Below are 13147 nucleotides of genomic sequence, written 5' to 3' on the forward strand. Positions count from 1 at the left end.
CGGTGGGCTGCAGCCAGCATCCTGGACAGCTTCCAGTCCTCGCCTCCTTCCAACAGTAAATAAAAGCACAATGAAATAAGAACAGCTAATGCCAATGCCCAAAAGCCAATGTTGAAAGGAGGAGCATGAAATCAGACAAGAGCAAGCAGCATCTCCCCTCCCATCCAAGTACTTTGCAGCCATTTGTGGCCCAGACACATCCTGAACCAGACTCGTTTGCTGTGTATTTAGTAGTTTTCAGTGGGTTTCCTTTTTCATGAAATCATCCAGCCTTCTCTCAAGCGTACACTAGCGATCAGTGTTTACTGAGCAGCCAGTCACACTGAGGAAGAAGGGGATCGATATTCACTTTGGTCCTGGCCTCTCCAGTCCTCGGCTGTTTCCTTATGTGTGTGTCCCTGTGTTAACAACCACATGTGAGGGATGGAAATGAGATCAGCAGCTGCTAGGAGGGCCCTGTGCCATAGGTGTTTCCAAATAATATTTGTTCATTGTCTCTTAAGGACACAGAGTGCAGCTGACGCTCCCGTCCTGTCATTATGTCTTTTTCTGTCCATACAATGCATCTGGCAACTAGACACAAAAGTAGATGTAAGGAAAAAAAACCAAAATAAAAGCTCATAAAGGAACCCAAACAGCCAAATCAATGTGAAAAGTGCATTGTTTTGGTTTTGTTTCATGCACATATGTACATGCTAGTGTTTAGTAATATGCAGAAATTGCAGATGTGACTTAATTCTTCTATGTTATGCTAGTTTCTCCCTCTGTAAAATAAAATTGTTGGTGGAGGAAGAGTGGCATGAAAGAACTATGAATTGTGACATCAAGATGGTCAGTATGTTTTTCCTTTCATATATTAATCTGACAGCATTAGCTAAACACATTTCCTAAAAGAATGAACCCAAATTGGATTCAGTTGAGTTACTGGGTGAAAGAATGAACTATTTCCTTAATTTCCCCTAGGAAAGAAAGGTCTCTGCATTACTCATACGTGCCATTAAACTCAAACAGTGTGAAGAAATCTCAAGTTACTCCGCAATGAAGTGTTGTGGAGTAAATGGGAGGCAATCGTTAAAAACCCTCATCTGAGCAGCAAAGGAGAAAATCCCTTCATGATACACGTAGGTGACAACATCCTGGGAACACCTTCCCTGCAGGTGTTGGCCTTCTTTGCAGATATTCCCCAGAAGTCTGCACACTGTTTGCCAGCATGGCTGTAGATTTATGTATTTGCTTTCTTAGAAATATGGAACTTTGTAGATTCATTGATTTTCAGCCTAGAATTAAACATTATAATCATGTTGTACATCAGCCTTTATGGGCTTGCCATAAACTTTTAAATTCTTTCCTCAAGTTCATATTTTCTAGCTAAATTGAAGCATGTCTCCTGCAAGAGAAAAAAAATAATTAAAAATCCAGCTTTGATTTAAAGACATCAGGTGTTAGAAACCTGTCAGACAGAATCTGATTCCTGGTCTGAGTTGTCTTGAGGTTTTCATCATGTGGTTCATCAGTCCTTGGGCATCTGTGGACTACCTCTAATGTGGTCATGAAATGTGATTGAGGAAATGGAGTTCATGGTCTCTACATAGCAACTGACCTGTGTAAAATGTCATTGAAAGCCTGTATTTCCACTGAAAGAAGTTGAAGGATCTATAAATTTTAAAAATTACTTTACCTAGTATCTAAAAGTGCAGCACTAGACCCCTCAGAGAAAGATGCAAGCAGTCCCATATTCTGTAATTATAAAGTAATGTCTCAGAAGGGGATATTGTTCCTATCCTAACCTTTTACAAAGCTTGTTTATGCCCTGAAGCATAAGTTTATTTCATTTTTTTTTTGAGATGACTTTTATTCTATCCTGTAACTCAGAGTGGCTTGTTGGAAAACAACATTAGTTTAGTGGTCTGCTTTCTAAACCACAACACAGTAGCTGATTTCCCTTTCTTAAGCATTATCCTTCAGTAAACTACTCATTCCATCCATAGTCCTGTATAATTTAAAAAGACTACATAAATAAATAGTTTCATAGATATTTGAGTGTAGTGCTGTCATGACAAAAAATATCAGAATGGAAAAAATAGCAAAGTTATGGTATGTCAAAAAATGACAAAATTTGCCCAACTCTCTCTCATACTGGTATCCCAGCCTTACCTGGGAAGGCAAAGATGGGATCTGTCTTGGTGGAAGCTGCATCCTCAGGGACTGGGGAAGGGAAGCTGAGTTGTGAGATAGTTTTGCACCCACCTTGGTGGGAGTGGTGTCAGACACCTGTGTGGAGATCTCAGCAACTTCCCTACTCATTCTTTGTCCAAAGTCTGGCTGCTTTCAGTTTCGAGCCTTGTGCTACCATGCTTTCACCGTCAGGTACTGGAGGCCTCATCCTCCTCATGTCCTTAGTCTTGATGAGATTAATGGTTATGCTGATGAGGGAGGCACACAGGCCCAGACCTAACCTTTGGGGAAAAAGAAAAAAATAAGTGAAATACATTTTGAAGTAGGAAGCACTTTTCCCATGTTGAAGAGTCACAACATTTCCGAAACGAGAAGGCATATTTCAGTGATTAGTTGCAGTCAATCTTAAGAATGCTTTAGGCTTTGTAATAAGTCAAACACAATATCCTCTCCTCCGTGGAGAAGTGAGATGCGGGTTTCTGAGTGGAAGAACAAAAGCGTTACAAATGAGATATTTGCAGTAATTCCTCCACAGCGGCTATCTACACTACATAATATTTCCCCTTAAAACAGAAATCTGACTTGAATAAATGGAAGAAAACTACATTAGGAGAGAGAAGTCATATCTACAAACTACACATAAACCAGAAGTTCATTAGGGGCCACGCAAAGAAGCTTTCGGAAGGTAATTTTGCTACAAACTAGTTTTCACAAGAATGAAGTAAGGCTTTCAAAAGCATGATTGCTCTAAGTAATTCAAATTATCTACTCTACCTGATACTAAGTCTTCCCATTGAGATTACAAAGCACTTAAATTTTTACCCACTTTGTTACAGAAATCCCTGAGGAAGTTTTCAACCCATTTACAAGCACTGCTTTGAGAAGGAAAGAAAAGATGCCAGAAGTTTTCAAAGGCACCTCCAGCACAGCTAGAGTTAAACGCTTTTTACAGTATCACCTCTATATCATAAAGCTCTTTGTTCAGAAATTTACCTCTGAGTCACGCGAAAATACCACTCTGGACTGAAACTTGGTCTACAAGAGTTCAGCCAAGAAAAAATATACCCTGGTGCTTTGTCCCAGCTTTTTTCTAGCACTGAAATCAAAAAAAGATGCTAAGGGCTCTGCAGTTTCCAAGCGCGAATGTACTCCTATTACTCAGAAAATTAATTTTAAAATGAAATGGTGTGGGCTTATAGCCTAACCTGTTGATGATGTTTTAAGCGTCAGGTGAGCCCCGCAGTGCTGGCGGCCACAGGTGGCATGGGCTGCCCAGCTGTTGCTCAGAGGCATGCAAACTCCCCTAGGACATCTCCTGTTTTATAGCAGTCCAAAGTCTAGCTTTTGTTTAGGCAAAACTCCCAGTGGCACCTATAGGGGCATGTTATAGCAAGGGTCATTAGGGAAAGTACTGCTCACCAGGGTGGCGGTTTCTGTCCTTGCCCCATAGCAAACAAGACTCACATTTTGCAGTGTGGGAACACTGACTTCGTGGGGACACAAAAGCGTTTGGACATCTTATCCCTTGCACAGCTCGGCAGCAGCGTTTATCAGTGTGGCTGTGTTTTCATCTGGCTTGCCAAGAAGCCACACCAGGGTCAGCCAGTTGCAGCGTTTTCCCACAAGATCGCTCCGCAGGACAGCTGAAAGGGTTATCACTTGGGGCAGGTGAAAGCTGGCCCAACCTCAGTCAAAACCATTTCTAGCTAGGGTTTCATACTGATGTACAAGGGGTTTTGCTGAGTTCTGCTTCTGTGCTGAAGTTTGAATGGCTCCAAACACAATTACACTAAAAAGATCAAAAAAGAAGATGCAAAGGAGGAAGCCTGTGTATAATAAAAAGGCCAAGGAATGAATCTTCCTAGAAACATCTTTGCAAGTGCTGCTGCATCCAGTGCTTTGAAACCCGCAGGTGAAAATCCAGGCCTTCTGAGGACAGGGTGAGCTTTGCCTTTGCCTTTGGTGTATCGAGGCTTCCAGTCAAGGTCTCCACTTTGTCGTCTTCCAGGTCCTGCAGCTTGTACGTGCCCGAAAAGTTTCTGCAGGTCATAGTAGCTGTATGAGGGACCCACATGCCATCCTGAGCAGAGCAGGAGGAAAGAGGCAGCAAGGAAGTTACCAGAAAACATACCATTGTGGTAAAGTGGGCAAGATGATTCCTCTCCTAGCTGCATCTTGCTACCTGCATGAATGCACACCTAAATCAAGACTGGATATGCAAATGATCAATAGCAGACGAGCAGAAAAGGTGACATCAATAGGGTCTCCTGGTGGCCTCCTTTCATAGCAATTGGCAGTCACCTGGGAGAGAAAATTGCTCACTAGCTTCTCTGGGGCTAGCATATGAAGGAGTCCCCCAGCCCAAAGCATGGCCTCAGGAAAGATCTGGAGCTTCTGAGAATGGCTGCATTGTCTTAATAATTGAGGGAATCACAGAGCTAGAGGGACAAATACCTTCAGATATGGCATCCGTGGCCTCTTGCAGAAATAGCTTGCAGAGAGCAAGCAAAACATTTTAGTTTTCTTCCAGTGTTGCCTCTCGCATTTACTCCAGCATGCTATATTTGGTATGGTTGTTTCTGTAGGAGAGCTACTCTCTAACAACTGTCATCGTGTAGAAGCAAACCTCCTGGGAGTTTAAGGCAGTTTTTATTTAGACCCACGCTTTGTTATGATACCAAGTTTAGTCTCAGCCGTACTGCATGCTGAAATCCCCAGTGTCTGTGGCTGCTCACAAGATAAAGGTCTGTGTTTCTTTGGTTTCACTGCATTTCACAGCATCACTGCCCATGCAAAAATTCTGCTCCTGTCAATCTAAACCTTTGACTGTAACTGAGATGTGTGGAGATGGAGAGAGAGGGTAGTCATAAAGATGGCATGCAACATACTCTCATGGCAATAAGAAACACCATGTAGTTGTCAGCACAGAGAAAGGGAGGCTGGCCTTGGAGCAGCAATGTTTGCGATGGAAGGCAGGAAGATCAATTTAACTTCTTTGATGTGCCATTATCTTGCTGGTAAAGGTTTAAATGCTGTTTTGGGCTGCTATATTGATGTTCATTACAAGGGTCCTCTTTCCAAGGCAAATACTTTCTCTCAGAGAAAGTCCCTAAACTTTTTGAGCTTGGGGTGATGTTATTTTTTAAATTACAACATGAATGCATGCATGCAGATATATGCCAGCTCATACTATCTGTAGGAGATCTGTGTATGGTACTATGTAATTTTAGTTTTCCATCATAGCAGCATTTAAATTACTTATTTGCTTAAAAAAGAAGTAAGAAAACAAAACATAACTCATCCAGCTTGTAAGTACAACACCCTGAGTTGTCCTGTTTGTTCACCTTCCATTCAGCTGGAGCTTGGGAGGCATTAAGTGATACAGACCTTTGAATCTGCCCCCTCAGAAATTCTGACAAATCAGAACATTTTATGCTCTCCATTATTATTAAAAAATATCAACTTGCACACTCCAAAACTGTTTAAGAAATACTGATTTGATGGTACTCCCCCACATTTTTGCAACTGCCATCTTTCACTGTGAATGTTAATACACTGAGTGGCACAATGGTGTTTTGCTGCTGTAAAGAATAATTTTTTTCCTCGTAAATTCCAGGAATGGTTTCTTTCTGCTGCTCTAGCTGTTTCATGTAACAAATAATCTTTGCAATAGGAGAATTTGGCTCATCATGCAGATTTGTGTTCTTTAGAAGTGGAAAATAATAGCAGATGGTTTTCCCCGTGTGTTGGTGCTTTTATTCCAGTCAGGGTTGATACAAATATTTATTGAGGAGTGTCCTGGTTTTGGCTGGGATAATTTTCTTCTTAGTAGCTGGTACAGTGCTGTGGTTTTGATTTAGTATGGGAATAATGTTGGTAACACACTGATGTTTTATTGTTGCTAAGCGGTGCTTGCTCTAAGTCAATGACTTTTTGGTTTCCCGTGCTCTGCCAGTGAGGAGATGCACAAGAAGCTGGGAGGGAACAGAGCCAGGACAGATGACCTGAGCTAGCCAGAGGGATGTTCCATACCATAGAATGTCATGGTCAGTATATAAACTGGGGGAATTGGCTGGGAGCTGCTGATTGCTACTCGGGGCATTGGTCAGCAGGTGGTGAGCAACTGTATTGTGCATTGCTTGATTTTCCCCCTTGGGTTTTATTACTTTCTCTCCCTCTCTTCATTACAATTATTATTGTTATTGTTGCTGTTATTAGTACTACTATTTTTACTTTCTTTCAATTATTAAACTGTTCGTTTCCTGTGCAAAGCAGTCCTCATATGAATCTGAAGTGCCACAGCCTGGGGGGGGTGTGTGTGTCTCCTGAGGCACAGGTCTTTATGTGGGTATGTACCACCCTTCCATGCCCCCACTGCAGGGACACAGGGAGGTGATGGCTTGTCCAGAGCAAAGCAACACATCCCACTGGCACATCTTTTGGCAGTGGTTCGTTCAGGTCTGCAAATCCATTTCAGTGTTGTGCGTTAGAGCAAGCCAGACACTGGTCTATACCAGATCAGAAAGATGAATCTGCTGTAATGGCAGAAAGCTGACCATTAAACCTCTCCTTCATGCAAATAAATGAGTGTGCGTGCATACGTCCATGTGCAGACACTCATGAACACACATACACGCACACATTCGTCAGACCATGCAAAAGACCAGCCAGCACTTGGGTTTTTGCTGGTGGGGCTTGGTAGGAGACCAATGAATGTTCTTACAGCTGACATTAAAACCATGCATGATGCTAAAGCTGGAAGAGCTGTCAGGAGAAGCCCAAGTCCTCCCAGAATAGTACAGTTTTTCTAACATAGCTACAAGCAGCACATCAAACTCCAAACAGCTTCTTTTTTTACACTTGGATGTAAGGAGGCGGAGGGGGGACAAGCAGTGGAGGGCTGACAATGACAAGCAGGCATTCGTTTGAACGAAAAGAATAAATCTACTAAACTTTTAAAGACTTACAGCATAATGTCTTGGCAATCTCACCACTTTCCCCAAATCACTCCAACATGATAATGTCAGAATTCTGGCGTCTTTAAATAAAGAAACAGCACAATGCTTATGGTTAAAACATGGAAGTTTGTAATGGTATAATTATAGATACAACCCTATCTGGAAATATATGAAATAACTGGGTGGGGTTTTTTTATTTTTTCTGGCCTTAAGGGTTGCAGTTGCTCCTGCATAACCATATACCCCACCTATGTGGTACGACATAGAGGTCCTAATGTTGTGAAAACACCACCATATTTCACAGTAATGCCTCTGTATTGTAATTTTAAGAAATGCCCCTAACTGTTAGCATTCCACAGCATGATTTATTGTTTCATGTATTCACAGACATTTAATGCCCCTGGGCTGGTTTTCAGCAGGGATTATTTGGGTGGTTATGTTTTTCATGACTCCCTGAAGGCTTCATGGACCTTCCCAAGTTTCAGTGCAGCCCGGTGAGTGCAGTTCAGCATGTCCCAGCTTCTCCATAGAAAGAAAGGAAAGATCTTGTGGTTAGAAAAAGCCATTTAGTTTTCTTAGGCATCAGATGCTTCTCTATCCTCTGGACAGCTTAGTTCTTTAGCCTACAGCTCTAGGTTTCCCTGCTGTCTTGGTCGTGTGCAGAAAGTACAATCCAATTACTTCTTCCATGTGGAGAAGATGCAGAGAGTCAGCAGTGATAGATAGATCCCTACAGGGCAGAAAGACCCATCCTCTGCAAAATAATGAACCCTGTAGCAAAAAAAAAAAAAAAAAAAAAAAAAAAAGCAAGCTTGAAAAAACACAGCTTCACAACTGAAGAGCCCCACAGCCCTGAGTGAGCTGAAGTTGAAAGTTCACATAGTTTTGAATCGTTGCTTCAGGCCCTCTTCAGAGTCAAAGGGATCTCAGTTTACACATTGGTTATACATTTAATCTTGCTTTAATGGCTGCAATCAAGTCAAAAGTTTTTACTGTTTGGGAGGGTTTTTGAATGAAAGCTCATACCGCATGTGGGGACAGAGGGCTTTCTTCAATTCTGCAGACCTGAAATAATCAGTACCCTGGTGTGAGCTCTACTTTGTTCAGATGCACTGTAGACCAAAACTTCTTCCCTAGTCCTGGACTACTCTTCTGGATATTCTTCACAGAGGTGTGAGAACAGATATTTCTGAAGCAAGCACTGGCATTATCAATCACAGCAGCCCCCGAGCAAGTGATCTGATTTTCAAAGTGATGAAATGAAAGCTGCTAGTGCCTTTTCACCTCTGAACATCAGATAGTGTGCTCACAGCCTTCTCTGGATGGAGGCGTTTGATATTAGCCACTGTTTTGACAATTGTCCTTTCTTACTATGTTACAAACATGAATGCAAAATTCTGAGCGCTGCTGTCATTTGCATTAAGAAACAGTTAATATCCACTTATCACAGCTGCACCATGATCGCATTAGTTACAAACACAGGTAATTGACTGTCTTTGATGTCATTGCATTCATTATTATGTATTTCTTTGCCTGCTGTGGAAGCAGCACCTTTGGGGATCTTCTTAATGGAAGCAACACCACTTGGATATGTACAAAATAGTAGATCTTGCAAAATAGTTCTCTAACTGAAGATTTTTGAAAACTTTTTGCTCCTCCCAAACCCCAGTTTTGCCACTTATGGGTCTGTGAAATCCAAACATCATTCACTACATGGCAGAGTACAGCTTAGAAAACCCTTCCAACACTGTTTGTCCACATTGCATATATGGTGATGTTCACTTTCTCCACTTACTGAGGAGCCTGAACTTCACCACCACAAATTAAAGAACAGATACTTTAGAGTCAAGCACCCACTTCGCATTGCACGTGCGCTGGTGTAATTCACAAGAAGCAGTGCCCGCCATGTGAGTGCTGCCTGCGTCTTCTGGTCAGAGAACAATTCCCCCATGTGAAGCATCAATCCCACCCCATGGAGGAGCATCTGCAGATAGTTTCAGAGAAACCAGCGGGTGGCAGAATCAGACTCAGTGACTGTACCTACCTCTTCCCAGGTGACCTGCACATCAGAAGTGTTGTTTCCTGAAGAAGCTGGAAAATGCATTTGAAATAAACACAGAGATATTTTCAGCCTGGCAATAGCCACTGTAAGCTGTGGAGGGGAACTTCTGTGAGCTGCAGAACAAGTAGGCGCCGTTCTCAAAACCCTCCGCCCTGTTTTCATAGTCTGATGCTTAGTAACAGGTGAGTTTATTAGCCTTTCCACCCATGAAGCATAAGCTTTGGTTTCAATCCAGCATGGACAAACTGAATTGCCTCCAAGACTGCCGACCCCCCTGCCAAAAGTCATTGGCAGCAGGTCAGAGGGTGCAAACTCTGGTGTGGGGTTTGTGGAGGGAGCAACCTGCCGCACACACACACATCCTTGCCCAGACAAGCAGGACCGCATAGACCTCATTTCTTTAGGAATTCAGGCTCAGAAAGTATTTGATTTTTGCCCTCTTTATATTATGCATTTCATTCAGCTGTGCTTCAGTCATTGTTCATCAGCCTTCCTTGCTCTTGTGAGGCTGGAGAAATCATAAATATGGCAGCTCCCTTTGAGCGTTCACGCTGGATGCTGTCCCCAGCTGCTGAGCTGCAATATGTGAGCCAGTGATACCACAAAGTGAAAGTTTATATTCCTTCTCTACTACATATTTTTAGTGTGTAAATCACAGAGCAGAAAAAATTTACAGGGGAATGAGTGGTCATGGGGAAGGTAATTTGCACATGATGCAGCAGCAGATACCTCTTTCTGCCCAGGACTCCTCCTGTTGGGAAGTTTCACACCAGGCTGAATGAAACCGTCAGCCACTGGTGGCTTTTTCTTGTGCCCGAGTTAAGGGCAAGGGGGGTCACTGACATTGTTTATCCATTATTCATTTAGCAATGGCTCCAGAGATCAACTTAATGTCATGTGTTTTTCACTTATATGAATTGCAATAGACTTCTTCTTCCAGCCTGCCTGCACTGGGGAAATTTTCCAAGTTGTTTTACAACTGGTATAGCTTAAGCTGTTTGGGTTATAGACTGGTTATAGACAGCTTGAGGTGAGTGATCATTTTTTATTGATGGAGCTTCAGACTACATCTACTAAAAACTGAATTATTAAGACCACATGATCCAGAAATATTTTGGCTCTATTGAAATATAAAATATCTATCTCCCTTGGACTGACAAGACTTCTATTCCCCAAACCGCTCATTCTCTCTTGAAAGGAATGGTTTTCATTGTGAGATTTGAGGTTTTCTTGCTCTGTTTTCCTAGCCTTCTTTAAACTGGGTATCTTAAGTCAATATATCACTAACAAGCCCAGATGAGATTTTCAGTGTAGCCTTTACTGACAGAATCAAAATTACATGAAATATTGCATTTTGAGGTAGTAGTGACATGTATGCAATCAAGAAGAGGTAGATTCTGATCTGGCCAGGTGAAATGCTCCCAGTTAAATCCCATCACTTTCAAGGCTCTATGCAACCAACACACTTGTGTGCTAATAAACCTGTGGAGCTGGAAAGAGAAAATTTGACTTTCTGGTCTAATGGGAAGGATGTGAATAAAATCACAGCTGAAAGCATGGAGCAGAAAACCTTGGTGGATCCCCAAGAGACAGAGATGGTAGATCCTTTGCTGAAGGAAGGTGGCTGAGGAGGAAGAGAAGGAGGAGGTGTTACACAGAAGGGAACATCCATCTCTGAACTCAAGACCTCCTGGTCCTGACACGAGAAGTATCTGGGTCATTGGATGTGGTGGATTAAAAATTACCCTATAGGCATAAAGACACATTTTCTGAAAACTAATGAGATTTGCTGAATTTCAGATCCATGTGCTTCACTCCTTTAGACAGTCTCCAAAAATAGTAGAAGCAAGGTGGGATGTTAAATCTTGAGTCCAAGTCCTTGTGTGAGAACGTTTCCCTTGGCATGGGAGGCATTCCTGCCTCAAGATAAGGTACTGGCCAGGTAAAGGTAGCAGAGATCATGGCCAGGGGGACCATGGTCAGTTGCATGTGCTCAGCCCGTGTTCTGGGAGCACCAGAATACCTTGCTTTTCCTGCAGCTCCTGCCTCCCCTCCCAACCGGGAGGCAGGGACTGAGCTTTGCAATGTACCAGGGATGAGGCCATAGGGAAAAAGAGAAGGAAAGCAATGAAAACAAGCTGGTTGTCAGCCTCTGCTGCCTGCGAAGCTCTGCACACAATTTCTGTCCTGGGAACTGATCCTGAGCTCCCTTTGAAATCAGGGGGCGTGTGTAGAGGAATGAAGGCCGTGGGTTGATCAGCATTGATAACATGCAGCTGTGGCCTTGTCTCGAAGGCAGTGGGTTGATTGACATGGATGATGTGCAGCTGTAGCTCCTTCCTGCTAAGTGGTTAAATAGCCCCGAGGAGTGTGAGAGGGGGTTGGGTGGAGGAGTAGCAGTGTGGTCTGGTTGTTGGGGGAAGCAGAAGATGGGTGGCCGGCCGGCCGGCTTGCCTGCCTTGTTGCAGCCTGATAGTTTGCTTGTGCTGCAACAATTGGTGCCCTGTGTGAGGCTGAGTTGGACTCCAGCTACAACAGGTATGTGGCCATATGAAAAAGGACTAGGTCCATCCCAAAGAGAGGGTGTTCTGAAGCTAAAGGAGTGAACAAGGAAGCTTATGTCTTGTGTGTCATCCACCTTTAATATGGTCAGGGGTCCCCTTGGAGAGTGGGTCTCCCCCTCACCTTTGTGTTAGGCAGTACCTTCCTGTAACATGCAGAAATATGGGAGTGTGAAACCCTTTCAAGGCTCTATTGGAAGCCACCTTGTCAGTGCCTTCTCATTCTGGCCACAGAGAAGTACCAGATGCAATCAAAGATCAAGATGTTCCCAGCATCTGGGCTGCACTACAGTGTTTCAGAACTACCTCAGCCTCCTGCTGTGTCCAAAATGGTGGTACCACTCCAGCTATGGTCCCATGAGAAAGGGGTTGCAGGTGGCCCTGCTCTGCCACAAACAGGCATCCATATAGCCAAGCAGGGAAAGGCAGCAGCATATCAATGTCAGCCCACCTGAAAAAGAGCAGGTCCTCCCCAAATAGAAGGTAGGATGCAATTAGCCCTAAGTGGGAATTTGAAGCATCCAGTGTTGATAACATAACATCAACTACAGACCGCTGAAGAGCAAAAAGCAAGATTCCTTCCCACAAACTCAAGGTTAATACTTTCTAACACATTTATTAGCTATGCTTAATTTACATTCTTTTCCATTTGGCTGTGAAAACACTAGCATAAGTGTGAATACAACCTCCATTTAAATATCTGTATTTAGTTCCATTCTTCCCCTTCCAGTGAAAGTTTTGGTGGCAGACAAACTTCTGATGGACAGCTTGCATTCACATTGGCTTTCCGTAGGTTTTGGTGTGTTATAAATATAAACTAGTTCATAGCCAGATATTACCTTAACTGTTTACATACTAACTGGGAGCACATAACATACAGACTTGGCTTTATTTAGCAATTTAAACTTGAAGTTTTACTGAGTGGTTAGCAGACAAAATGTTACATTGTGAGGGTTTTTTTTTCTCCCCGTGCCCTACAATATTTTACTTTGATTAAAGCTGTACTGAGGTAAAATTGCACATCTCGCGCAAAAAGCAATTTACCTCTACTCTTACTGAAGTTAACCATACTTATTTGTCCCAGCATAATGTATTTTTCTAGCTGCATTCTAACTGTGGTGCTTTATCATATGAACCAAGTTAGATTTAATCAAATTCAGTTTGTGTTGTGAATTTTAAGACATTCATTCAATTAGTTGGAATAAAAGCAGCACATTAGGAAGAAAGATTAAAGTTGAAAAATGCTGCTGCTGATCTGTGCGTTCAGTGCTCCTTCTGCACCTTTCTCACCCTGAAACATTTCTCATGCTTGGAGAGGCTTCCTGACATTCCCGCCCCCCCCCCCCCCTTTCTGTTTCTCAGATTGCTGGTGATATTCATGGGATAAGGAA

At 42.8% G+C, this 13147-nt stretch overlaps 1 long non-coding RNA gene across 1 annotated transcript; it reads right to left on the minus strand.

The window, feature by feature from the left end:
* Positions 1–1826: 1826 nt before the first annotated feature.
* Positions 1827–7893, minus strand: LOC129735768 (uncharacterized). The gene is made up of 2 exons (XR_008731625.1): positions 7143–7893; positions 1827–2456 (listed from the first exon to the last, which is right to left on the minus strand). It is a non-coding gene; the product is annotated as an uncharacterized LOC129735768 (long non-coding RNA).
* Between the last annotated feature and the right edge of the window lie 5254 nt (positions 7894–13147).

Source organism: Falco cherrug, chromosome 3 (genome assembly GCF_023634085.1).
Source record: "Falco cherrug isolate bFalChe1 chromosome 3, bFalChe1.pri, whole genome shotgun sequence".
NCBI lineage: Eukaryota > Metazoa > Chordata > Aves > Falconiformes > Falconidae > Falco > Falco cherrug.